Raw genomic sequence first — 27,419 nt, 5'->3', positions numbered from 1 at the left:
AAGATTATTTTATATGTAAATTAACATATAAATGTAGAAAACTCAAGCACTCATTTGAAACATTATCAATAAGTAACTATACAACACTAACAACTTTTATTTTATAATTGTGTGGTTTATCCAAAATATTTCCCAATTTCTGTTTCTAATATTCCATTACGCACACACATGGGTGCATGCACACGTTCGTGTGCACACACACACACACATATCTTGGGTATCCTCCTTGTTCTTCCTTCAGTGTCATTGCCTTAATTATCACCATCACCACTGCCAATATCTCTACCTACTCTCAAAAATAAGTTAAGAGAAAAGACAAATCAGGATGTGAGTCACCAAGCATATAATCTTGACCACTCATAAGATAAAATATACTATATTTTGAACACTTTCAGAACATTTTCAGCAGGATTTGAAAAATGACTCTTCTAACTTCTGGCCCCTTCAGGAAGTAGTTATCACATAAAATATGTAAAATCAGGACTATCTGTGAGAATTTGCCAAATATCTTAAATAGTGAGTATATGAAAATACATTTCCTTCATTCTCTAAACATTCTTCCTTCCAATTCAGAGAAAATTCCTCTTTATAACCTTTGGGAACAAAATAATAAGACCCAGGCTGAGTCTGACATCACTTCACAGGAAATTATTCTTATTACTCATTCATTATATTTTAATTCTTTGAAAACTGACTCACTGTCATTCATTACTATTATTGAGAACTAGATAAACTAGAATGAAGTTATTTTGTCTATTCCATTTATTAGCATACTTGTTTTATGTAAACAAAAGAGTGCCTCTAAAATGCTTGCTGATTATTGAAAAGCGACAATGAAAAATATTACAAATCACTTACTATTACATCTATTTTGGTATGATATGGGTCAAACAATTGTCTCAAAACAAAACTTCAAAATTTTCCTGGAGAATATAGGCAGTATGAGAGGCATAATTTTGATGTTCCTACAAGATTCTCATCACCTAGTTATTTAATCAAAGACTATGCTAGGTACTGCTCTGAAGAAACTTTGCAGATGAGGTTAAGATTATGAATCAACTGACCTTTAAATAGGAAAAGTTAACATGAATTTTCTGATGATGCTCTTAAAAGCAAAAGGAAGGCTGAAGAGACAGTGAAATGCAGAAGGGGAAGGCTTAGAAGACACGTGGTAGAAGGGAAAGTCAGAGAGATTCAAAGTGAGACAAGGACTCTACCTGCACTTGTGGACTTTGAAGGGGGCCATGAGCCAGGAAATGTGAGCAGGCCCAAGAAGCTGAGAATAATCAGCAAAGAAACTGAGACGTCCATCTTATAATCACCTGCAACTGAATTCTGTCAACAACCTTATTCTTCAAGACTTTGAAGGAGCATGTGGCATTATTTAGGCATGATAACAAAAACACAGAATCTTTAAAAGATATTCAGCATTCTTCTGAAAAAAAATGAATGCATTAATAGAACATATTCTTTTGAAATATGAATGTAATCATTTCCAATGTTTGAAATGCTATAAATGATTCAGCATCTCTGTTTTCATAATTAGTGAAGCTTAAAGTCAGGGTCATAATCATTATTCTCTAACTGAACATTTAACTATAATAAAATATGTTAAGCTTTAGAGAAGAAAGATACCCAAACACAAAGTGGGATGCGCTAGGTACAGAATGTATGAAACACTCAAACATGTACACCTAGGTGCATACATTCCCTGTCTTCAGAGCCAACTTATTTCATCAAGCTCCTAGGTGAGGAGCTAAAACTGGTAGTTCTAATAGGGGATAATTTTCTGACCCTCCCAGAGCTGGTGAATAATAACTCATCTTCCTATGTACGTCTGGCCAGGTTCTGCCCACTATTCATGTTCAAGGCTATCAAGTGATCCAAACAGCTGTTGAAGAGAAAACACTAATCAGAAGAAAAGATACTACTCTGCTCTTCTAATACGTTTGAGGTCTATAACGTGACCTGCTCAATTTACCCTACGAACATAAAGTATAATATCATCTGAAAAAGTGACATCTGAGGAAAGGCAGCTGAACTGATTCACCACACCAGGGTGGGGAGAGTGCAAACACAGCAGGGTTGTTCTTGGGTACACTGGGTAGAGATCCCAAAGATGTGAAGATGCCTCTGGAGAGGGCCTCGCATGTTCATTATTTTCAGCTGTTTTCTCAGGACATTTGTGGCTGCACACAGGCCGACCAGAGCACAGAAGATGCCCAGTCATAAAGAGCTGCAGACATGAGGCATATTTTAGAACCAGTCTGAACCTGGAGACAAATTAAATCCCCTACAAATCTGTATTTCGGTTTTGTTTTTGTTTTGTCTGATGTTCTTTCCAGGACAAGCATACTGGGCCAAAAGTTTGGGACAGGACAGACAGCTGAGGAAATCAAATGGAAGGAGGAATAGTAAAGTTTCCATGTGGTAAGAATTTGGGGCTAAAGCAAATTAGATCACACCTGTCAGATTTGCTGCTGATTACCTCAAATTGTCTATTAATTTCCATGAATGTTCTAGACTTGGGGTCCAAATGTTTACTTTGAAACAAAATAACAGATTAGGAATTTTTGCATTTTTTGTGATATGATTCCCCAAAGTTAGCTGTTACCTTCCTTTCTTCTCTCTTCTTCTATCCTGAAATCAGACTTAAACATAAACTCTTAGAACCCAGTGGTTATATTTTATCTTAAAGTTCACATAGCAGTTAATTCAATGCTTGACAAATGAACAAGCTTAAATCTCTAATTGCATTCTAAATATACTCATGGAATTTAAAAACCTGATGATAGGAGAAAAAGCCTATATTTTTTACATCTCAGGTTCTACTATACACTAGCCTAGGGTTAGCAAATATGTAGCCTCCAATTAAGTATCCATTGTGAACATTACTAATCTGTCACAAGAGTTTCCCACTGAAATGGCAAGAATATCCATCTCAACACAGAGATCCAGATAGATACTCTTAATGATTACATATGCCATGTGGAGTGAAAAGAAAACACCTGCTGTGGAATGCTTTATTTTCTCATTGAGAGATAAGGAATCTGAGAGGTAAAGAGTAAATACTTTGGAAAGAAGACAGAACTAGTAAGTGACTGAAATGAAATTTGAATTTCCTTCTGTATAGATTCAAAACCTTTGCTCTGTCTAGCCTACCACATTATGTTTAAAAGAAAACATAATAAAATCTATTAAAATTAGAATATTTCACATATTCCAACAGAGCACTGTCTCTGGTTTCAGAAAGAATGGGTTCATATACTATCTTTGTCACTCATTGTTTCTGTGAGCTGGACATGCTTACTCAGGTTCTCTGTGCTCAGTCTCCTCATCTGTAAAATAGGGTAACTAATACCTACTTAATTTTACTTTTATGAGGAGTGAATGAGATAACACATGTGAATGCTTAGTCCATCACCTAATACCTAGTAACTACACATTAGAAGTTAGCATAAATCATTTTTATTGTCACCTGCTGCACTGCATGAATGAAACTATGACTATAATGCAAATAATAAGATGGAAATTATTATTGTAAACTATAATTATGATGTGTCAATTACTCATCTCAAGGAATAGAGCCAGTTAAGCATCATGAATATTTTTTCTCTGCATTGATACCAAACATAATTGTCTTCCATAAGTGCCCATTTCTATATTCCATGGCCCATTGAAATACTTTGTAAAAGTCCTATACTTCTAACAGAACTTATGGTAATATATAACTAGATAATGTAATTCATCATGCATAATGCAAGCCTAATTTGTTTGAAAAGCTGAAGAGTTTTATTTTATGGGGAATCACTATAAGCTGATAAGAAATGAAGATAGAAGCAGATTATCTTTTCTCTTGCTTTGACCAGTCAGAATAACTGTCAGTGTTGTGTAAATTCAAGAGAGGCTGTTGGCAATGTAGTGGTGAGCGCTGCAGGGGATGGCAGCCATTAAGAGAAAAGCAGAGGTGGTGCTGAGAAATTAGAATGAGAAACTAAGCATCAGGATCTCCCAAGAGGTATGCAGTAGTCATTCAATGGGAAGGCAAGAGATCAGACATTCACAGCACGGGGATCTGTACTACCACGCTGTGCTCTGCACTTTCGAAGGAGCCTATTAAATGACAAGGGTAACACTGGAAAATACTAAAATCTCACCAAAATGCCTGTCATCTAGTGTTGAAATATAGCCTCATGGATGTAAGCTTCTACCATCTAAAGAAGCTACAGGGGCACATTACAAGTCAGGAGTCCATCTAAAAGTACCCTGGGAATTCTTACAACCTTGAGCAGAATTCTTAGAAGGGGAGAATTAAGCTCCATTTGTTTTCACTTTCATGCAGTTATTCTTTTTTAAATTTTGAGGAAATTGCTACTGCTGTCAGTGCATAACAATAAAGGACAGTATAGACGAAGGGTTAAACAAAGAAAAACTGTCAAGCAGCACTAAAGGTGATTCTTCCTAAAAAGATAATATATCAGGTCAGAAACAGAGTTGTTAGACTCATTTTCCAGATAGGAAAATTAAAGTCCTGAGAAGTGACATGATTTGCACAGTTAGTGGCAGAGGTGACATTGAATGTCCAGTGTTACTTTTGGCTTTAAAATGTCACACCAGTGCCATATGTACCTTATCCTTTGACTCAGTGTGGTATGCCAACTTCCAAGATGGCCCCCAAGATTCTCACCCCATCATGAAACAAATCATCTTCCAGTTATTCAGTCAAACACTAGTCTAGATAATACTGCTGTGAAGGTTCCAATCAGTTAACATTAAGATAGGGAGATTATCCTCAGTGGGCTTGCCCAAATTAGTTGAGCCCTTAAGAAGACTGGACTTTTCCTGGCAAGAAAAATTTGAAGCATAAGGAAAATTTGATATGAGAAAGTGGTATGGACTAAATTGTGTACCCCTGAAGTTTATATGTTGAAACTCTAACCCCCAATGTGACTGTATTTAGAGACAGGTTCTATAATGAAATAATAAAGACTAAATGGGGTCATAAAGGTGGGGTCTGGTGTCTTTATAAGAAGCAGAAGAGGTACTCCTCTCTTTGTAAGCACACAGAGGAAAGATCATGTGAGTACACAACAAGAAGGTGGCTGTCTACAAGTCAGGAAGAGAGGCCTCACCAGAAACCTACCCTGACAGCACCTTGACCATGGACTTCTAGTCTCCAGAATAGTGAGAAAATAATTTGTAGTCAATTAAGCCACCTAGTCCATGGTATGTTACAGCAGCCTGGGAAAACTAATACAGGAAGATTCTCCATTGCTCAGTTTTGGAGATTGAGAGGGTCATGCGACAAAGAATGTGGAAAGTGGCCACCAGCTGAGAGCCATCAAGGAAACAGGGACCTCAATCCTACAGCTGAAAGAAACTGAATTAAGATTCAACTATGTGAGCTTGGAAGACAACTTCAGGTTTCAGATGAGGACACAGCCAGCTGACACCTTGATTTCAGCCTTGTGAGAACCCAAACAGAGAATTCATGCCAATGCTCAGACTTCAGCCATTCAGAATTGGGAGCTTTTAATAAAGGGATCTTGTTTTAAGCTGCTAAATTGGTGAGTATGTTTTACAAAATGACAGAAAACTAATACATCCAATAATATTAGTTCTAAAATTTGACATTTAGGAAGTAATCAGAGATATAGACAAAAGTATGTATTTCATGAAATGTTTTCAAAATAGTAAGAAGTTGAAAACCTTCATGTCCAATAAGAGGTTAATTGCATTGCTTATGGCCTCTCCAGATGATGAAATATTCCATGGCCATTAAAAGGTATGTGGAAACAACACCATGAGAAATGTAGAAAATGAATAATGTGATATTTATAGTTACATATTTATATATGTACTTACTAAATATGCAAATATTAAATATACACATATAAATATTTTACATTTTAAGACTAATAAAGGTTAGCTCTAATAGAATTAGAAATTATTGATTTGGACTATTTTTTGTGTGTGTTCTTTTTTATTCATCAGTTCTTCTAAAATAGTAGTTATTATTTGCAATAAAAAGAGAACAATAATAAATTGCATTTTTGAATGCTACCTCCACTGGAAATACTGTTTTATATTTCTGTAATCCTAAAGAAGACAGATCCAGAGATACTTTTAAATGGGTTTCCCGATATTATTTTGGAGAGAAGCTTCTTTTTGTTTTTCTTAAAGTAATTATATTTCTTTATGACATAGGAGGTAGGAGTTGCAGGTTCAGTTGCTACCTAGAGTATGAAATGGATACTGAAAATCTCAGGACATGTTCTTTTCATTGGGGTGAAGTTTTAGGGTCACAGGAGATTCACTTCACAGAAATTGGACAGATCAACGTTAATATGTATTTTCTGCAGCTCCTAAAATAATTTGTTTTTGATAGCTCATAAACTATCAAAGCAATAATTATTATAATAATAAGTGAGATTAATTCAGATAGGACTTTGATTACAGTAGTAAGTCAGATATGTGGCTGCAAAACAATGATATAATGGTGTGGGGGAGGTGTAAAAAGGGAGGCACTGAAGTCTCTAATGCATTCGGTGCCCTGGAGTACCTGTGCACCAGCTGGTAGACAGTATAGCAAAAGTTCAATAATAATTTCATATAAAAGTTTCTTGTGCTTTATCATTCATATTTGATTATGGTTAGTTCATTAATTACCTTCTTGAGAAGTGAGACTGGAAAGAGAATTAAATGGTACTTTAAAAAGCTAATTTTGCAAACAATTAAGCCAAATATAATTGATAATTGCTGTAACAACTAGCCCCTAGGCATTCCACTTTAGAAAAATTGTTTAGACTTTGGTAATGTGAGAAAATATAAGTTCTCTTCATAAGTTTAAATAAGTATGAAAAAGTTGAAATAAAGACAATTAAGCTTTTCATGAAACTTGACTCGAACTAAAAGTGATAAGTTTAGCAACACAAATTTGAACATTGTTTCTAGAAAAAAAAAATGGTTGATGAAGACCAGGGCTAACCTTGGGGAAAATATCTATACTAATCATCACAAAAACATGAATTTTTAAAAGGCAATGATTCCTGTTATTCTTATGTCTTCTTGAGAGAAGCACAACCCTCTTGAACTTTTCTTTCCTAGTGCATATATGTATTCTTCAGAGCTTTCAAGCTGGAACCACACAAAAAGCTTAGCGAATGGTTTTAAAATACCATTATTGAACAAGTACTTTGTGGCAAGAACTATGCTAAATATTAGGCATGAATCTAACCCTTCCTTCAAACTGCTTAGTGTCCCTCAGAGGATAAGCCTGTAACATAGCAAAGCACACAAAAGAAGGAATGGGTGCAGCTTCTGCCTAGGCTGGCCAGAGCAGCTTAACAAGGAAGTGGTACCTGGCCAGGGTGTGGAGGGTGTAAATAGTACCTGACAAAATAGATTGGTGGGTGATGAGACCCTGATGAGGAAGCATGTTACAGGTAGAGGGAATAAAATGGAGAAAGACTTAGGTATAGTATGTGGGAAAGCCTTCTAGACAGGCAGCTTGCAAACTTTTCCTGGAAATGATTCAGAGTTTTTGGAAAGGATCCTGACATCAATACATTTTATTCATTTAACAATCAATTATGAATTTGACATTAGGCTCAGGTGACCAAAATTTTAACAAGACAAAAATTTTCTGTTGGGGATCTCGCAAGACATCGGGAGACAGGCAGAAAATCAGACCAAAAAAATGTGGAGCAGCCTTTATTGTGGTGACCCCTAAGCTGTTGCCTTTCTTTTTTCATCTCAGAGCACAGCCTTTATTTTTTTTCTTTAAAGCAGGAAATTCCCAACTTTGGATGAATTGTGATTGATCCAAACCATCATGACAATGCCAATTCCCTTCATCTAAATCTCCTTTTCCAGCCTCCCTTGCAGCCAGTGAGCAAATTAGTATCAAATGGTGAAGATGACTCCTGGATGTGCTTTCTTATTGCATTTATGATTATACATTATATTTTCTAGGTTTATGTATGGCTATGCCGGTTTTTTTCCCAGAGAGTATTTTTTTTTCTTTTTTTAAATTGTATTGCTTTTTTTTTTTCAAGTTCCGGGGTACACGTGCAGGTTTGTTACATAGGTAAAGTTGTACCACGGTGGTTTGCTGCACCTATCAACCCATCACCTAGGTATTCAGCCCAGCATGCATTAGCTCTTTTCCTTAATGTTCTTCCATATATACATATGCATATATGGTATATATTCCATATATGCATATGTATATACACATACATGTCTATATTCCATATATACACATACATGTCTATATTCCATATATACACATACATGTCTATATTCCATATATACACATATATGTATATATTCCATATATACACATACATGTATATATTCCATATATACATACATGTATATATTCCATATATACATACATGTATATATTCCATATATACATATACACACACACACACACATATATGCCTGTGTTTTCTCTTCCACATAACAGTACTTCAGATATCTGCCTTAAGTTATTATATAAATATTTGTATATGTATTATACAATATATATAGAAAACACAAGCATATATATAAGTATACTTATACATATACTTACTCTATATATACATATATATGTGTGTGTGTGTGCGTTTTCTCTTCCCCATAACAGTACTTCAGATATCTGCCTTAAGTTATTATATGAATATTTGTGTGGATACAGGAGCCTAAACATCCCTAGTCCCATAACCATATGCCATATGATAAAGGCTTCAGCTCCCATTTTTCCCTTTTAAGAAATATTTTTCTTTACTCAGGTCCTGTCTTTTGTGTGAGCTACCAGAGCATAGTGGGACTGCTTGCTTCCTTGGTAGCAAATAATAGTCTTTATTTTAACTAGAAATAAATTCTGTCATTGAAGTAAGATAAGCTAAAATATGGCCCATGGTATTTTTTATGGGTCTCTTTTATTAGGATGTCAAAATTGAAAACAAACATTGCCATAATTATGAGTAATACTTTCATCTTTGAAACAACTAAACCATTGTCAAAGTAATACCTGCTCTTCCACTAGTTAGAGTAATTTTTGTCATGTGCTCTGAGGCCTAGCATTCTCATAGCTCACAAGATTAGTTATTGAAACATATTCAGAAAAATGTACTAATTTCACTTCTGCCATCATTAGCAGGAGCTAAACATTGGACACACATAGCCATAGAGATGGGAACAATAAACACTGGGGACCACTAGAGAGGGAGAGAGAGGGGAGACCTTTTGGGTACCATGCTCACTACCTGGGTGAGGAGACTATTTGTACCATGAACTTCAGCATCATGCAATATAACCATGTAACAAACCTGCACATGTACTCTTAATCTAAAATAAAAGTTGGAATTACAAAAAATAAAAATAAATATGTGAGTATCTATGGATATGACAGCTCCCTTTCATTTCTGTAGCACTGAAATGGTCAGGGGCTGCAGAGGAGAAAAAGACTCTCACCCAGCAAACTTACGAAACCACTGTAAAGAGTAGCAGAAAATAACGCATTATATTATGTAAATAGGAAAGAGAAACAAAGTGAATCATTTTGGCGTATAAGAGAAGTAATAATAAGGAACCCCCTAGGTACTGCTAAAAGACTCAGAACCTAGAATATCCAAGTATGAGAAAAGAAACCACCACAGGAAAAAGAACTGGATTTGCTTTCTCCCATAATGATGGGTATGGAATCTGTCAATACTTTGGCCACTGGAAGAAGAGAGTAAGGCAGATGGCAATGATAAAACCATCAGAGACAAGAGCACATGGAAGTAAAGCCTTTCATGGAGCTATGATAACGGCGGAATGAGAATTTCCACTTTAACATGTTGATGTCAATGTCACATTGCTCCACAAAATAGTTGTACCAATCTGCAAACCCACAAACAGCATATGAGAGTAAAATGCTCCCACTTCACCTACACTGGATATTGCAATGTTTTAAATGATTACTAATATGATAACCTTATTTTGCTATATTTTTATATTTATGAGCTAGAGGGACTTTTCATACATTTATTGATAATTCATAGTCATTTCTCTATAAATTGGTAAAAATTGACAATAAATGGTGCAATAACAATAACTAATATTAAATAAGAGATTCCACTATAATTCCTTGAGGCAAGTCTCAAAAGGGCATACTGTTGATTCTACAAGGCTCCCATTAAGCCCACCTACTCTTCTTTCTAGCTTTTGTGATTGAGGTGGTGGATGTTCTAATAATCAGATGCATGAAGAAGTGGGAATGACCTGCTTCACACACCAGCCACCAAATTAAGTTTATCTTGCTTATTGTTTTGTGCCAACTAATCCTCTTATGTCAAGATGTTAGAGATCCAAGGAAAAAGAACAGAGTCTGATTCAGAATAACAGGTTAATTTATGATGTTTCAAATCTGATTGTTTCCTGGTAACAAAGGCAATAACAGACATTAGAATTGCTTGTGTTTTTTCTATAATTGTTTCAAATCCTTTTTGGACACTGTTGAAAAAACTTCTTAACTGTAAATTTATCTGGAGCCAAAATGTGCCTTGTATCCCCAAGGTTTAGAACAGTGCCTGACACAAGACAATTGTTAATTAGTATTATTAAAGCTTTTCTGATTATATGAATAAGTGTAAACAAATTAAGATATTATAATAAAAATAACATACAAACGGCATCCAAGAATATAAATTCCTATGAATTCCACCCCCTCAAATCTATTCTGACATCTCTTTCTATGCAGTTGAAATTCTAAAAATGTCATTCTATTGACATAGTGCTTCCCTCTTCTCATCATTCATGACAATGCATTTTTCTTTCTCATTTTATGGGTAGAAGCCATTGGCATTTTTCTAGAGAAGCATTTGCAGGGATTATACATTCTCACAGTTTGCTGCATTCTTTGATAGAAAAATGTGCTGCATTGACCTGATAGTCATAAAATACTTGAGATTTACTATCCTTCTCTCCTGTGGATGATGAGAAAAGCTCTTCTCTGCTAAATAGTAAAGAAAAATTATTTTTCTACATAAATACTATCAGTCACAGCTTTATCTTCTTGATATTATTTTCTCTTGAAGAACTTCATAAAAAGCAGAAAATTCAAAGCCAATAAATATCTAATAAATACCCATTAATCTTTATGAATCAAAAATAAATCCTATAGGAAATATATTATAATTTTGCCTCTTAAAAAGCATTATTTTTATTTCCAATTATGAAGGAAGCACATCTCATTTTCTGTAATTAGAGACCATATATCTATTTCAAAAGAAATTTAAAAACATATAATCTCATTGCCAGGCAGGGATAAAAGCTAATAACAATGTATTTTGTTTCTTCCCATATTTTTCTACATGTGAGTATCTATTTATAAAGAAGATAACATTTTGTGAATATCATTTGCAAGTCTGTTAAAATACAAAATTGTTATATTATGATTATATTCTCATGTCAGTAAATACTGGCTTAAAAGATATTGTGGGAACTCAACTAGTTTATTTGAACATCTCCCTTCTGCAGCAAATTTGGATTGTTCATAGTGTTTGACTATAATAAATAACACTGCATTGAATATTTAATTTTATATCTAGTTCACCCTTAATTTGAAACCTAGCATCCCTGCCAACTAGTAATATCTTCTGGGTTACTATTTATTCTCATCAAAAATAAGTGAAAAACTAAACAATTTTTAGTGCCAATTACATAATATCAGTTTGCTTTCCCAGAAATCCATATATATTTACATTGCCCTCTACAGTATATGAGAATACACATAAAATTTAATATTCCATTTTAATAATGATGATTCCCCCTGGAAACTCACTGACTAACCAGATTTTCAACTAAATAACACAAGTGGACTTTGGTATTATGTCTTAATGAAAAGCACAAGTTTATTGCTTTATTTTAAAATACTATTTTTAAATACATTTATTTATACATTTATAATTATTTATAATTTATAAATAAAGCCATGCATTTATATGTAAAATAAACTATAAAATTATCCCTGAAGCTCTAATCCCCAATCCTACTATCTTACTTTCTAGAAGAAATCAGTTTGCTATTACATTTGTGTATAGTGTGTGTATTACACAAGTATGTATGTGGTTAAATACACACACACACACATATAAATACACATACACCTATATATACACACATACACACTCTATATGTGTTCATAAAATTAGCTTTTTTTTCTTTTTCCAAAGCTGGAATCATACCGAATGTGTTGTTTTAAACTTCTTGCTATTTAACATTAAACACTTTATGGATAATTTTCTTTTTATCTTTTATAGCTTTTTGAATATAAAAAGTGTTTACATTGATATGTCCAGTTCACATCTCTTAACTCAGTAATCTCGATTTATCAAAAAATAAGTATTTTAAATTTTGTATAAACTCTTTACATTTCTATCTCTGTTAGTCTTATCATGAAAGACCAACAATTAAATATAATGCAAAAACAGTTTTCTGGTGAAGATACCGCTACCTTAAACTTTTTAAAAAATCACTATATGTTATCAACCAAATTACAGCAAAATAAGTTTCTTAAATGACTTATTTTCAAAGAAATAGAAAGGAATTTCACACTTTTGTTGTATAACTGCACTTTGCATAGTGATTGGGAACAGTGTGAAGAAGTAAGCGTTTTCATTTAGTCCCATCATCTGCACTGAGGACTATAATGCTCAGATCAGATTATGAATCTTTGTCTTAATGAATGAGAATGGTACAAGAGCCCTTGCTAATGCTATTTAAAATTTTTGTCAAAGGAAATAATCTGTAACTTGACGGATAGTTCTTCTCAGAATATTTAGGTATACTCCTGGTTGTTTTCAGAAAAGAGTGAAGTGGATTAACAATGTTAAATAGTTAAATTAATGTCCTTATTATTTCTTAGAAAAATAAGAGTATGAAGTTTAAATTAAATAGTTGGTGAAGAATGTGGCTTCGAAGGGAGAAATAAAAGAGATGACAGAATCAAGTAAGAGGAAATAAGGCCCAGGTTTGGCACAGCTTGAATAGAGTTTCAGGGAGTTTCACTGGCTAAACACATTTTTTAAACAGTTTTGCTTTTGCAATTCTTCAACTTCTACAATTTTATATGCTCGAGTATATATCAGTTTTAAATGTTCAAAGAAATCTATTTCTAGATAAAAAAATCTATTTCTAGATCATAAAAAGATTTAAGAGAAAACGAGCTCATCATGTGCAAGATAATCTCAATAACATTAACAGCTGATTTTCAGTCAGTAACCACGGAGTTCAAAAGGCAATGGGATAACATATCAAAAGTGCTGAAAGTAAATATCAACCCCAAATTTTATATCCAGCAAAACTAACCTTCAAAGAAGGAGGAGATATTTCTTAACATAATGCCAACTAACTGAGCCCAGCAATGTATGTAAATAATTATATATCTTGATGCACTGGGACATAACCCAAGATTGCAAAGTTGGTTTAACATCTGAAAATCAATCAATGTAAAATAGCCAATAAATAAAATAAATGGCAAAACTCATATGATCATTTCCACAGTTACAGAAAAATTATTTGGCAAAATCTAATATCCTTTTGTTATTAAAACACCCAGAAAACTAGATTAGAAGGGGTCTTCTTGAGCCTGATAAAGCGCATCAATGAAGAATTTGCATCTAACATACTTCATGTTGTAAGATTGAATGTACTTCCTTAAGAGCAGGAAGAAGCAGGGATGTTCACTCTTGCCATTCCTATTCAACATTTTACTGGAAGTTCTAGTCAGGGCAATTAGGCAGGAAAATGAAATAAAAGGCATTAGGATGAATTAAAACTATCTGTATTGGCAGATAACCCAACGAAGTGCTCGGAGGTAAGCATATTCCTTAAAGAATCACACACAAAAAATTAAATAGAAGCATTTTTCCAAATAGATTTGTTTTCTTACTTACATATTAAAAGAAAAAATCAAACAAAAAATAGAATGGGCAACAGGACAACAGTTTTAAAATGCACTTTTATTACAAAACAATGCAAATGATTTGCTAAAAATATGAAAGTCTACGGAGTAAAAGTGAAGTTTTTCTAAGTTCCTCTTTTCAGAATTATCCTTGATAATCATTTGTTTATACCTTCCTAGCTTTTCTTTTTAGATAAAACATTATTGTTTATAGAGGTATCATTAGTGCTTTGCAAATATATTTTCCTTTATTCCTTTATTTTCTGTGCATGTGTAGGGAGGTGCAATATGTTTCTCTGTTTTCCCTTTATGAATCATAGGTTTTCTGTCATGTTTTGAAAGACTTTCCTACTCCCAAGATTTTATGATTTTTTTTTGTAATTTGTACATCATAGTAGAGCAAAGGATGATAGAAAACCTCTTTTTAAATATATATAATAGGCTTTTTACAGACACTGAAATCAACTGGTCCCTGGGAAAAGAATGACATTGCATTTAATAGAGCTGAACATGTTTGCAATCATCAAATACGAGATCAATTAACCAGAAAATTGATAGTACCATAAATTTATACAGAAGCTTCTCAGTGAACCCACTTGCAATTTATGAGCAGTTGGCAAGAAGGACGCTTACAAAAATAATCCACACATTTTACTATTAAGTCACATTGAGACTTAGAGATGTAAACTGTGCATGCGTATGCACTCACAAACACAGAAACACACAAAAAGCTTATAGAATTAAAATGGATTCTTATTGTTCTTAGAAAAACTCATATTCAAAACGTGCCTATGAGGTTATATGTTTTATTATCATTTGTGCATATAATTTTTTGGCTTTATTATAAGCCAAACTTTCTGATGTCACTTCTCCAATATTTTTATTATAAATTAGCAATCCTATACTTGAGGCCCCTTTCCTGGTTAACAACTTTTAACACCCCCCTCCATAAATTCAGAGAAGTGCAAAAATTTTTAGACTTCTTGCTCTATCCAAACTTCACATAGTGGCTTTTTCCAATTATGCATTCTCTGAACAAGCTGCTTAGACGTCAGTTAGGTTGGGTACCTTATTACTTACAAATATAATAAGCATGACATCTGTTTCTATTGATGAAATTGTTAGATAAAATATCATATTCAGAAATCTGCCACGAGAGGCCGGGTGTGGTGGCTCACGCCTGTAATCCCAGCACTTCGGGAGGCCGAGGCGGGCGGATCACGAGGTCAGGAGATCGAGACCATCCTGGCTAACATGGTGAAACCCCGTCTCTACTAAAAAAAAATACAAAACAATTAGCTGGGCATGGTGGCGGGCGCCAGCTACTTGGGAGGCTGAGGCAGGAGAATGGCGTGAACCCGGGAGGCAGAGCTTGCAGTGAGCCGAGATCGCGCCACTGCATGCCAGCCTGGGTGATAGAGCAAGACTCTGTCTCAAAAAAAAAAAAAAAAAAGAAATCTACCACAAGATCTTCACATGGATTGATATAAAAATATTAATCTACCCACCTTGTGATGGTAAGTTGAACTATGACACCATCCAACCACACTGAAATTCTGCCAACATTTCTCAATGATGTCTTCAAGGATAGAGTGAGAAGTCATCCCCAGAAATACAGCTATTCTATATATACTGCATTCCCTAGCTTAATCAGACCAATAACCCCATCAATCTAAGAGGATGAAATTAAACTAGTGATTGCCCTTGTTATTGTAGTCAAAGGTATGGAATCCTACTGTATCAGGAGCATTTATCTAAGAGGAGAATTGAGCCTCCTAGTTATCTGTTGTTTTTTAACCTTAGTTACCAGTTTTTTTGTAATTGCACAAATCAAACACTCTGTAGAAATCTGGATGTTACTGAAGAGCACAAAGAAAAATAATTCATCATTTCTGTATCTGCAGATAAACTGTATTAGGATTTTACTGAATATCTATCTAAATGTATATTTATGTTTATAGCTACGTTTTCTTTATTTCAAATATAGTCCTACTACTACTAATTGATAGATTGAAAACAAATGTACAAAAAAATGCAAAAACCAAGCCAAAGCATGACATTAAAAAAACTAAATCCAAATATAGAGACCTTAAAGAATGTATGCATTTAAGCATCAACAGCAGGTGCTAAAGGAATTTTTTCTTTCTTTGCCACCGCTTTGTTTAGATAAATTACATTCTCATCAGCTACGCACTGGCTCTTAGAAAGTTCAGTAAAACATCAGGCCCCAGTGGCTTTTCTCTCAAGATTATCTTTACATGCTGGTAAACTGGCAACCCAGGAAATTACATTTATTAGAAGAGAATTAAATCTCTTTCTCTCTCTCCATTCTTAGAAATTAGATATTATATAGGTCAGCAAATCCAACCACAAAATGTATTTTATTTCAATAACTGATATAATTAAGTTTTGAACCATAATCAAGATAAAGCTTTTTAGGCAGTGATAATTGGTCCAGCACTATTAATGCATTTAACTTGCAAGTAATAAATAAGTCAATTGTATAAAATGGCGCTGAGGGAGATAGTTCTATGAAAATCAGGACCTAGCTTTGATGGCATAAGCTTTCAGAAATGAGTAGTATGATGAAGGGATTGGTTGGAATGGGGTACAAAGCATGTGTACCACACAAGATAAGGTGAGTAAATCCTGGCTACTATGTGAAACTGCTGAGTTGCACATTCTGCTTGCTGGGAGGCATTGAGACATAACCATCCTCATGACTCTGGAGGAATAAACAATTTTGGTGCAATTAAATTCTTATTTCAAAGGAGTTTGTACATAGCATTGATCAAGCACCAAATTCATTCTACAATTGTATTTTGGGACTAGGAATAAAAAATTAGGAAACCGGTAATTGGTTCTTCCTTTTGTAACAATCTGGTGTTACTGATCTAAATGGGTGTTTATCTGGCTTTGTTAGAATTGACAGGATCAAGTGTTTCCTACTACCTCACCATGGGCCTAATTACTATAACTCAGGAACTGTATGACACTATATTTCTATGTTCTATGGACATGTACAAATTAAGATATTATTACACATTTAAGTGGAAGTGTTGAGAAGAAATGCATTTATATAAATCTGGAGTTTGGAAGAAACATCTGAGCTAGAGATATAAACTAGAACGTTATCAACATGTAGCTATATGCACTTATTTAAAGCCATGGAACTGGATAAGATCATCCATGTGGTGAATGTATAAAGAGAAGATGTACAAAGTGTATAAAAGCTGAGTAACAGTGCCTGTCATCTTAACATTAAGAGTTGAGGGAATAGTGGAGGAAACTGCAGAGAAGACCAAGGAATAATAAGCCAGTAGTAGAAGGAAAACCAAGAAAGCACTGTGTTTCAGGGGACCTCTATGCTGATTTCTAGTGCTCCTTCTCTGCACAATATCCCCTGCTACAAACTTCAGTCACACCAGTAGACCCGAACATCAAAGTCGGCTTCCCCAGCTCACTGAGACTGCTGTTTTCTTCTCGAGCTTCACCACCTTATGCTGTGATCTATAAAGTGGCCCCAGTGGAAAAATGGGGACTATCATTGGCCTCAGCTCATACAATTTCTCTCTCTCCAGAATTACAAATATGTGCTGTATACTGGACAAGGTTTGAAAACAATTGTCTCTTACGTGTACTTTAGTTTTATAATCATTTAAGCAGAAGAGCTACTCTGGTAAAAGTAACATCATAGCTAGTAGCAGAAATCTTCACAGTCTAGTATATTTTAAAAGCACAATTAGCTCCATAAGAGGAGATATTAAAGTAGGTCATGAAAACAGGAAGGAAATAAGTCAAGGCCTTTTATTTAATTTTGTTTTATTTCAATTTTTGGTGGAGTCCTTCCTCTAAGATGCCTACATTCTTTTATCTATATTACAAATTATAAAAACAAAATGTCACATCAGTAAACTTTGTCCATTTTATTGAATTTTACTTATTATCTTATTCTCAATGAAGGCTAGGTTTTCATGTAGTCTTTAAGGGTACATCAAAAGCCAAAGGTATTCATCCAGAGCCAGTCAGAATATAATTTATTTTAAAGAGTTAACTTCAATTCAAAGAGATTAGTACATGACATTTACCTTCAGTCTAAGGGAAAAAAATTTATGTGTGAAGAAATATTATAAAGGGAGTGTTGAATTGACTTACTATCTACATGTTCTATAGAGAGAATTTTGGAAATTAATTTCTTCTCTTCCACCTCGAGAATGGAAGTTTATTATGGGAAATAACTTGCATAGGGTGTTGGATCTTATTTAGTATTCCTCTAATTATCATTAGAGGAAAATGAACTTATATTTATGGAGTATCTACTATGTGCCAACAATTTTATGTACATGGTTTAATTAATGATTTATATTAATTCTATAGTAACTAATTTGCCCAAGATCAAAACTAGTAGCTGGTATAGGTGATGTGTAGAACTTCCATTTGAGCCCCAAAATAATGCCTTTCATATCAATTATGCTTCACTGAAAGGATTTAGAAATCAATTTTGTATTTGCTTTTTTAAAAAGTGAATTAAAGGGATGTGGAAGAAAATAAAAATTTGTTTACAGCATTGAGTGTAAATGTCTCTATTAGCTCACTAAGTGCTAATCCCTTTAAGATCCAGGATTGTGTATATTTTTATTAACTTCTAAGTACTTACGGGTGTGCTAGCTAACCCTCAGTTAATATGTATTCATTAACAAAACATATAATTTTCTAAGACTATGCTGGTATCACTATAATTGCTGTTGGAATGTTTTCTAGAAGTACCCATTTGTAGTATGAACAAAGAAGGATAGCTTTGTAAGTAACCCTAATTATATTCCATATTAGCATAACATAAGCTAAGACATAAGCAAAAGCATACTGGTATAAACAATAGGGCCAGTGCTAATTAAACTCTGAATTTATGGAAGATGACACATTTTCATCTCTAAAGTTAATCATTTTTTTAGCACTTGTACAACTGAACCTCATATGGCTGTCCAACACTATCTGAACTAGTATAAGCCACATGTGTCCTGATATACAAAAAAGAGGAACTGTTAAAATATGTTAGGAAATGTCTTTGCAATAGAACTTTATTTCACACATATTTTCTTGGGAATCATTTACTTGAGAAAGTATTGAGGATCTGCCAAAAGCTTCTGTTTATGTAAGTTGTATCTACTGATATTACCTCATTTGAAATTAAAACTGAAATTTTTATTATACTTATGAATGCATTTATCTTGAAATATCTGTATTAAGACACTAAAACATAAATTATAAAATTATATTTGTTGAAATATAATGTATGAAAAATAAATACATTTTAATAAAAAGTAACTATTTTGAAAAGTAAAAGTTTAGTTAGAAGAGTGACTTTTTAAATGTATCTTTTCAAATGTTGTTAATATCTGACTTATGAGAAGACAGCCGGATAATCATATCGGCTTTTGTATTTAATACATTGCAACATGTTGTTTTAGTATATAAAGAAAATCCAGCCTCACTGAGATAAATAGTTGAAAATAGAGAAGTATTTTTAAATGTCTCAGATAATTGTGAATATCATTTTTGATGCTATACCCAAACTTGGCAAGTGGTAGTCCTTAAAAGTCACAATCTTGAATCTGAAGTCATGTTAATGAACTTATACTTTTCTATATAAAAATCTATTGGTTCTTTTGTAGTCTGAATAAATATTTTACCTGAGAATGGTTTTGATCATTTGAAAAACGTTGGTATACTTAATTACACAGACAATCCAAATGTTGATGCATTTCATTATACAATATTAAAATAACCACATTTGTTAATATCACCATTTGATCTCATAAGAAAATATTCTAAGTATTTTTATGTTGAATTTTAAAATGTTGCCTTAATTTTAAAAAGATCTTTTGACTAATTAGAATATCCCAAAGACAGAATTCATTTTGACAGATTCAAATTTTTCAAAATCCTAATTTTTTCTTGAAATTTTGAATTTTATCTTTGCCACAAATACTTGTTTTTCTGGAAATGACAAGCTCCTTTTGTTCATTTAAAAAAAAAAGTCAATCAAATACCCAAGTTTGAATAACCATATTTTTCTGTTAGTCAGTCATTCTTTTATGTAAAAATAATGTTCCAGGAAAAAAGGGGTGAGTTCTCATCTTAATTTAAATTATCAGTGTACAAATTCTTTTCCTTACGACAACTATAATATTTGAGAAAGTAAAAGTTCTTGCTTTATGCATATTCCTCATTTTGTCACACCATGGACTGTGCACCATCAGTACAAATGTCAACAGAGTGAAAAGGCTAAATAATGTCTTAGTACTATTAGGAAAATAGTTTCCACTGAAAGGACTCCTTGCAAGAGTCTTAGGGATGCACAAAGATTTGTGGGCCATACCTTGTGAACTGCTGTGTTAGGTGATGCACCACGACCTTCACGGGCTTTCTTGCATGTCACGTCTACAGGAAATCTATAAGGTAGAAATTGTAATTTTTTGCATTTTACACATTTTTTAATTTTATAGATAAAAGTACTATACTGTATTTAGAAATATTCAGTAACTTACTCACTCTGCTAACAAGGCTCTCCCAGGATTAGACATGAATTTTACTATATAAGCTATGGTTTTGTTTTCAGATAATCAATAATTAAATCAAACATTTTACTATTGATTATTTTCTGTGCATGGTGTTTATGTATTTTTTAAGAGTTTCCTACCCTGGTGCTTATATTTTACAAACTCAATTTTCCTGTATTACACAATACTCTCAGTTTAGTCTCTCTTTCCACCCATACCACTTGCCTAATTCCATGCGAAAATTTTCTCTTTCAATGCATCACTCCACCAACCTGGACTTTTTTATTTCTGTTGCCGCTGAGGTCTTGAAGACGTAATAGACCGAAAAAAAGGGCTTTATGATTTCCTTCTTTATATTCTAAAATTTACATAATTTTTTACATCACCAGCACTTGTCAACATTTTGTTTCCAGAAATGTGTGTTACTTATTAGTAAATATCACATAATTTGTGTATATTATAAAGAAATATTAATGATTTTCTGTATAAGACAAAGCATTTGTACAAATTATAGCTCAGTTTGGACAAGATAATAGTTGCCCAACTGACCACTTAGCTCTTGGGCAAATGACAGTGAAGAACACAGGATAGCAGTAGAAATGCCTGTGGCCACAAAAGGCTGAGTGACCCTACATGATGTTGTTTTGGTGATTCCAGATGGAGATTATTATCCTAATAGTTTTATAGTTGAATATGAACATGCACATGCATGCTCAGAACATTTCAGGGTCCATTATAATCATATTTCTGACAGTAAAGCATGATGTTTTTTGCCCCGCTGACCTCACAGGTGGATATAGTAGCCAATCAGCCTGTGTTTGCACTGTTACTCTTATTAAATAAAACTTCTTATTAAATACAAAATACTGCCTAAAAATTATCTGGCTTGCGGTTTCTTTGTTTTTCTAAATGAAGGTTTAAAATGCTTACCTGATAGAGTAATTATGATAATTAAATAACCTAGTGAATGTAACTTGATAATTATAGTGCCGAAGATATCATAACCAATCAAAAAAGTTTAAACTAAAAATACTGCTTTTGCTTTAACTGTTTGGAATTTAGTGATTATACTGAGGTTTTATAAATTATATTTATGACATAACTGTCCTCAAATACATTATGGTCTGTATCTGGATGTATAACTATTAGGTAGATATTTCAAAAAGGAAAATTTTGCCTTAATTTTAAAAAGACCTTTTGACTAATTAGAATATCCCAAAGACAGAATTCTCCAAAGTGTTCGAGCAGATCTTAGATGATCCTTTGTCTGGTAACTGTTAAAAAAACATTCAGAGTCATTAAGTAGTTATTGTTCCTTTTCAATTATATATTGTTTCTTTCCAAATCTAAGGTTCTATGACATTATATTTAATATTCACATGTGCGAATTTAAGATTAATTTAAATTATGTAATATAATTATATTCTCTATCCCATTACTATGAGTTTGGGGTAAATGTCACCAGTGTTAAGGTTGGAAATCAGCACATTTGAAGAACAAGATATTTCCTACATCATATATGAGACAATCTAGACTAAAAATATTTGGATATAAAAGACATATTATGTATATACTTTTGTATTACATTACATAATTTACTATAGTACATTTTGAATAAGTGAAAAGTTGTCATTCTTAATTAAAACATGGTTTATTTTCCCATTAACATAATGTTTAAAGAAAGCAAAGTCTTTAATGGGTGAATAAAAAGCACTTTTGTATTTTCATGACTTTAAGGCAAATACCTTTCCATAAAATGAAGACTCAGTAAAAATAGAAGCTACAAGAGTATTCCTTCTGAATGACTATCATTCCAGATAACAAAGTTATCACCGTACAACCACTGCCATTTGGGGATAGCTACATTTTAAAAGTCACACTTTTAACAAAAGAATACTCTGTTTTCTTTTACTAGTGCCAATGAATTAATGGAAATAAAATCTCATCATTACTCCCTCCACTGTTTGGAAGGTTGGCAGGACCATCTACTGATAAAAGAGACACAACCCTGCCCGAGATGTGCAGGGTTTCAATTCACATCCATTTGCCTTTTAGTATCAGCTAAATTATCTTTGAGCAGGCCCTTGGGAATCTCGTTCTCTCATCATTCCGTGTCTATTCTTCCAAATCTGTCTGCTCCCTCTCTGATGGCCTCTTTCTGAATTCAGCTCTGAGACCATTATTCCAGTCCCCTTGAGGACAAGTCAGTGAAATCACATTTCTGATTTTTGTCCTCAGAGGCAAATAAGGACCTTTACATTCTTCAGAAAGGAGCAATGTATATAATATGTTCTTGCATACATGGACCATCTGGCAAACTTGCTATCAGTTAGAGTTGAAAACTGTATCATCTACACCAGCAGTAAATATGTAATAAACAAGCTAAATGTGGATAAAGTCCACCCCATCACACAGGTGCCTTCAGCCCACAGGTCAATGCCAGTCTCTGTGACCGCCTTGCTTTGTGAACTTGGACGAACAGTCCAATCTGCTCTGGTACTTTTTACTTAACCTGTGTAAAGTCAATATTTATTTTCTCCACATAGGTATGTCGTAAAAATAGCAAAATGATTTTTAAAATATTATTTTGAACTTCCCGAAATAAGTGAATTATTTTAATTGAATATATTAATAAATACATGTATCCATCCCTGTGTATAAAAGTTAATCCCTGGTTAAGTACAGCATTAGTTATATTCATGGTCATCATTAATATATTATTATTTGTAAAGTATATCTATGTACAAGTGACCAGAAACATGAATCACATTATGATTAACAATGGACTCATCCAAATATCATTATTTATAATAATTAATAATGACTGAGCTCATACTGCACACCAGTGTTCCAGGAGCTGTACTTATATTCATTCATGTACACAAACAATAAAACTCAGAGAAAAGTTCCGTTAATACCATTCCTGTTTTACAGATGATAAAATTGATTCATGAGTAGGAAAAGTCATTTTTTCAAAGTCACACAGTTGGCAAATTTGAACTAGATAATTTGGCTCCATAGATTCAACTTATTACCACCATGATACACACTCTCTCTAAAAACAAAGGGAAAATTGTAGGAGTAGTGCAGAAGGGATCCATCCTAGAATCAGAGTTGCTAGGCAGAGAGGAGGGTATAAAGTTCAATGTGATTCACTTTTATTTCAAAGCATGAATCAAATGACTCAATATTGCCATTAAATTCATTCAGTCCCTTGGGTATAATGTGTTTCAAAGTCTCCACAGAATAATAGCACTGTCAGCCACTTTAAAAAGTCATAAAATAAAATTCCAGTTTATTTACAAGGAAGATGAGATGCAGAGAAACAAAGAGCCTTGATCAAAGTCACAGTGTCACTGAAGAGCTTAATTGACCTGCCACACGCCCACTCCCAAAAGTCTCCTGATTCTAGCCCCCTACTTCTTTTACTTACCTCACTCGTTGATGTTCTGTAGAATCTTTGGTCATAATCAGGAGGAGTGGTTCCTGCCACAGAATCACAAGATAGTAGTTATTTATTGGTTTAGGATCAGGAACAATATTTTAACCTTAAAATACTTTCCAGTCTTACTTCATCTTGTACCATCATTCTTCTAACCAAAATAGTTTAGCCTAACTACACACAGCTTAGGAAGGTCTTTAAAGCAGTATTATGCCCCTTTCTCTACTCTCATCACAGACTCCTGACACTCATCCCTTGATCTTTTATGACTCTCTGATCTGAGGGCTATGACAGCTGAATTGCTGCAAATCCTAGTGAGTGACACCACCAATATTGCTCATTCCATTTCATACTTCAATAAATATTGTTTAACCAAAATAAAAACAATAAAACAATTTAAAAAGGCAAAATATGTGAATTAAAATATCTTAAATAAATTCATTGATTGTTGAGAAAAATTATTCAGTAAAGCAACCGCCAGAAAATCAGCCAAAAACTATATTTAAAGCAATCAGAGACTACCACTTCATTTTGCCATATGTTGAGTAGGTTTTTTAAAACTTCCAATTTTAAAAAAATGCACTGAAAGTCTTAAATAGTATTTAGAGCAAGAAAAGAATATGTGTGGTGTTATACATTTTGTTGTTAAGTGTGAGGTTGAAAATAATATTCTCAACTACTGAACTGATAGCACTTTATTTACAGTGCACTGTATTTACCCTAGCAGGCTACAGCCATAATCTTTTGCTACTGACATCCTGGAAGAAAAAAATTTCAGTGCCAGGAAGAAGCAATGATGAAAGTACATCCATGTGGTTATATTTTTCAAGTTTGTGCAAATATTTCTTTAACAAGAATTCAAAAGCACATCACTAGAAATGTAAATAGATATACTGAATATGCTTTTTGTGGAACCTAAATTATGTTTTTAACCTTATGTCTACAATGTTTTGATTTTTAACCTTGGACAAATTTTACTAAACTTTTGGGGCCTTAAATTATCCACCCATTCAAACAAGTTTCAAATTCCTTTCTCTCTTGCAAACTAGGGTTTTTTTTTATTATTTTCACAAAGATTCAATGTGGTTGAAAACTACGACTTAGTTGTCATTTTATGTGCATGAGCAACTTTTAAATTAGAAGAAATAAGACTACCATAATGAAGGAAAAGTAGTACCCTCTACTTATTTATATTTTCTAGTTTTTAATGTTCATCTATACGATGGACGGATGGATTTTTTTATTATAAAATATTACCAACAACCTTGGGTTATTTCATTTCACTGTTTTTACAAGAGCCTATGCAGAACATGGGCACTAAATATACAAGGGTAAAGTACAAATGAGGATCTGAGTTGGATCAGGAATTAATCCTATTTTAATACTTAGCAATTAAAAATCTGATGGAACACTTGAAATTTTGCTTTTAATATTGGGTTCTATAATTTTAAAAAGACTTTCTTGAAAGGAAAATACAGATAGTTAATTTAAAAGAAAAGAAGCAGCATAAGTGACAAATAACATATGAAAAGATCTGTCCTATTAGTAAAGAAACTTAAATACAAACAATAAACATACTGAGTATCTTTACTGTTGTTGGAGGTATGGGGAAACTGGAACTCTTACACTTCACAGAAGTGTCATTTGCTAAATGTGAATAAATTAACTAGATATTGCAGTTTATAAACTATCCCTGGATTTAGCAGCATAAAACAACAAGCTTTTATAGGCCCACAATCCTGCAGGCACCTTGGGATGTTCTGCTAATCTGTGCTGGTATGCTCACATATTTAGAGCCTGAGCTGGGACAACTATTCTGAATTAGCTAGATCCACATGGCTTGCTTACTTGCTGGAGGCAGGGTCCCATGGCAGTAATCAAAAGTATGCAAGGCTTTTTGAGGCTTAAGCTCAGAAGTAGCACAGTGTCAATTCCAGGGCATTCTATTAGGCAAAGCAATTTGCAAAAACAACACCAGATTCAAAAACTAAGAGAACGGAATCCATTTACTTATGGGAGAAGTGAAAAACTGTTGCCATTTCAACAGTAAGCTATAGGTAATTTAATCTATACATATCAGCCTAAAAATTGACCATACTCTTATACCCATGAATTCCATATCTGTTAATTTAAGTAAACATACTTTATGTGTGCAAGATATTTGTAGAAAGCTATTTATAGCAGCATTGATTATGTTAGCAAACATTGGAAATTTTTCATCAATAAGATTTTATTGTAATAAATTGTTACATTCTTTAATGAAAATTACTACAGGCCTTAAAGTGATATTTAAAATGATATGTGTGCTTATACACATATTTATATAGATAGCAAACACTATAAATACATTTTAAAGGACAAGAAACTAATTCCAAAAATTAACAGTGACTTCCTATGGATGATGAGGTTATAATGGATTTCACTTTTAAAACTTATTTCCTAAATTTCTTTTATAAATAATTCATGCACCTATCCATTAATTTACATTTTTCCCCTTTGGTTTCCATAACAAAGTAGACTCTATACCTGTGATCTTAAATCTTATGTTCTAGCTTTGAAAACAGACATTAAATAAATATTTTAAAAAATAATTACATGAATAGAATTCTTATATGTTCTAGAAATGAAAGGTAGAGTCAGCAAAGAGAATGTGTTCCAATGAGATCTAAGCTAATTTGGTAAATCGCTGGTGTCATTTTCTGGAAGAGTATCAGAGAAGGTGTCTCTACAACAGTGTCATTTTAGCTGCCTTCAAAAGACAGCATAGGAATGACTTAGATGTAGAAGCACAGGCCATTCCAGACAGAGGTAATAGACAGAATATGAGAAGGCCCAGAGGTAAGAAGAAAGAAAAACTGAAAGGTTAATGTTAGCTGTAGGATATTGATTATTTACTTATTTTATCAAAAAGATCACGCATGCATATGGAAGAAAAAGAAAACTACAAATGTGGCACAAAGAAATGTAACTTTTCCTATTACACTAGATTTACTGAGAGCTACAATCCAATTACTGGAATCTAGCTAACTCAGAGTCTGAAAGATCTCAGGGTCTCATTTATGCAGGCTTGGAAACAAGTCTATTTCTCATTTCAGAACATGAGACCAACTGATCCCATCTAGAGCGCTCAGTTCTGGCCATCAAATATGTATAGCCTGATCACCTGTCCTCTCATTTTTCTCTGCAAACTACGAGTCATTTCCCCCCATTCATCTTCTCTAGCTGGTGTCCTTTTTGATCCCTTCCCTTGTGCATTCTGGACTCTTATCTTGTCACCAAGAAGCATCTTTAAGCTTCTTATTCAATGGGTATTTTATCTCTGAATCTAGACTAAAAGCTATTCTGTCCCAGGGACATCATTTACAACCATCTTATTTCTAGGGCAGGAGAAAGGTAGCAGTATTTTCTTTGATTTTCATCACTTTTTCTAGACCTCTGGCAGCATCAATTTATACCCCTCCTCAACTTCATCAATTTA

Source organism: Pan troglodytes, chromosome 11, assembly GCF_028858775.2.
Source record: "Pan troglodytes isolate AG18354 chromosome 11, NHGRI_mPanTro3-v2.0_pri, whole genome shotgun sequence".
In the NCBI taxonomy this organism is placed as follows: domain Eukaryota; kingdom Metazoa; phylum Chordata; class Mammalia; order Primates; family Hominidae; genus Pan; species Pan troglodytes.
Note: the sequence above shows the minus strand (reverse complement) of the source record.